This window comes from Mus caroli, chromosome 2 (assembly GCF_900094665.2).
Source record: "Mus caroli chromosome 2, CAROLI_EIJ_v1.1, whole genome shotgun sequence".
In the NCBI taxonomy this organism is placed as follows: Eukaryota; Metazoa; Chordata; class Mammalia; order Rodentia; family Muridae; genus Mus; species Mus caroli.
Genome location: NC_034571.1, coordinates 157,699,968 through 157,702,272, shown reverse-complemented (window position 1 = coordinate 157,702,272; position 2,305 = coordinate 157,699,968). Strand labels below are relative to the sequence as shown.

General features: G+C 50.9%; 1 protein-coding gene across 1 annotated transcript in view; it reads right to left on the bottom strand.

Moving 5' to 3' along the window:
* Window positions 1-2,305, bottom strand: part of Eya2 (EYA transcriptional coactivator and phosphatase 2) — a 170,707-nt gene that overhangs the window by 15,120 nt on the left and 153,282 nt on the right. The window lies entirely within an intron of this gene.

Here is a 2,305-nt window from a genome sequence, read left to right as displayed (position 1 = left end):
TTAGCCCAGGCTGGCCTCACAATGTAGCCCAAGCTGGCCTCACTATGTAGCCCAGGCTGGCCTCACTATTTTTAGCCCAGGCTGGCCTCACTATGTAGCCCAAGCTGGCCTCACTATGTAGCCCAGGCTGGCCTCACTATGTAGCCCAAGCTGGCCTTACTATGTAGCCCAGGCTGGCCTCACTATGTAGCTCAGGCACGTATTGCTCTTTGCTCTGTCGAATGTGATGTGACTAACTGCTTTGAATACCTGAGCCCTTGAGGTCCTTATGTGGGGGACTGTAACCTGAAATTGTGTGCTAAAATAAACCCTTACTTCTCTAGGTTGCTCTAGTCAGAGTGTTTCATCACAGCACAGAGCCAGGATCCCAGGCAGATCCATGGGCTCTGTGACAGCCCCTCTGCCACCCTCCTGGTGTCTTCATCGTTCTCCACCTGACGTGATGTGACATATGCACTTGGTTGGGGTGGGGAAGCAGGAGAGTTCTCTGAGGGCCCTGTTTGTAGAAAGCAAACAGGATACTATTCCCCTAAGCCTCTGTGCACAGAGCCTGTCCTAGGTGCCTGTCTCGCTCCCGAGCCTGGCTGCAGCCCACCTTGAGAAACTGTTCTTCATGGTTGCCCAGGGTTGCCTGTCTCAGCAAGCAGCCTGTGTCTACTCCTGGAAGAAGACGTGGTTCCAATTCTGCCAAGGGACTCTGGGAGACCTGGCATGGGGACATTGTTGAACAAGGTTTGGAGAATGAGAGCACTCTGGAATCCCTGAGCAGCTCCAGTGGTCTGGTGACTGAAATGGCCCTCCGCAAGCTGTGGCCACTATAGTCACTGACTTTGGGGCCTGTGAGAAACTGGAGGGAGGGAGTCTGAAGGTGCTGACTGGAGCGCACACGAAACTGGCTGATTTCCCTCTCACCAAGACAGACAGACAGAGTGCTTTGTGCTTGCCTGGGGCTCCTATTGCTCAACCACGAAACCGTTCACAGCCCTGGGGTCTTCGGAGGGGCCCCTTGATGTCTAGCCTTGGCTGGGAACTATTTCTATCCCACAGCCTGGTCCTCAGGTGCCAGTGACACCCTGAGGACAGATAGAAATGTTCTCCCATGTCCAGCTTCATTTAGGTCACCTTTAGCTTTCATTCTGTTCTGAATGACTGTGGTGACGGGCTTACAGTCAGTGGAACCTGCATGAAGCCTGCGGACCCATCCATCGGCTCGCCTGGGGGAATCCACCCTCTTCCCCTTGAGCAGAGCTGTTCACTTATCACAAGGAAGGGTAAGTCTTACTTCCCTCCTTGCTTTGTCGGCCGAGACGCTGATAGGTCACCTTAAAGCCTGATCACAGCTGTTAGCTTGAGCCTGGGCAAATACTCTTTTGTCTCTCCTTCAGCCTTCCTTCCTGTAGTTTTATTTATTTATTTTTTAGAGCTTCCTTTCTATGACGTCAAAATTTAGAGATTATTATTGTGTGTGTGTGTGTACACATAAACCTGAGGTGAGTGTGTGCGTGCGCCACAGTGTGTAGACGAGGCCAGAGACCAAGTCTGCAGATTCCCTTCTCTCCTTTCAGCTTTGTGTGGGTTCTGGGATCAAAATTAGGATGCCCAGACACCTTTAATTTCTGAGCCATCTCACTGGCCCCAAGGAGGAATTTACCCACAAGTCTTTCAACATAGACTAGGTCTAAACAAATGAGTTAAGCTATGTCGGACCCTTTCTGTCCTTTCTTTTCGCATCTTGATCAGGGATCTAAGGGCAAACACAATAAGAGTATTCTCTCTCTCCCTCCCTCCCTCCCTCTCTCCCTTCCTCCCTCCCTCCCTCCCTCCCCCTCTCCTTTCCCTCTCCCTGTCCCTCTCCCTCTTATGCACCAGAAGAATGTAAATTCTTTATTAAAAAGCTTTCACTCTGACCCCACTGCTAAGTATCGTTGCCCCAAGAGGATCTACCTCAATGAACGTTTTAAGTAAAGGCATTTCAGAAGGAAGAGGAAGAGGCCACCAGTTTTTTTACTGGGTTAGCAGAACCACCATCCCATGTGACTGGAGCAGAGAGAGAGGAGGTCCAGCAAGGTCACTCTGACAAGAGTGTCCCCCTAAAAGGACACTGACTACAGTTCTGCACTTTCTTAGTAGTCATCAGTAAGAGATTTGAGTCTCTGAGAGACACAGGACGTCTGGAGGATGGCTCGATGTTCTTCTAAAACCCCACACTCTGTTCCCAGCAACCACATCAAAGTGGCTCACACCAGCCTATGCTCCAGGAGATCCGATGAGTTCTTCTGGCACACACACACACACACACACACAC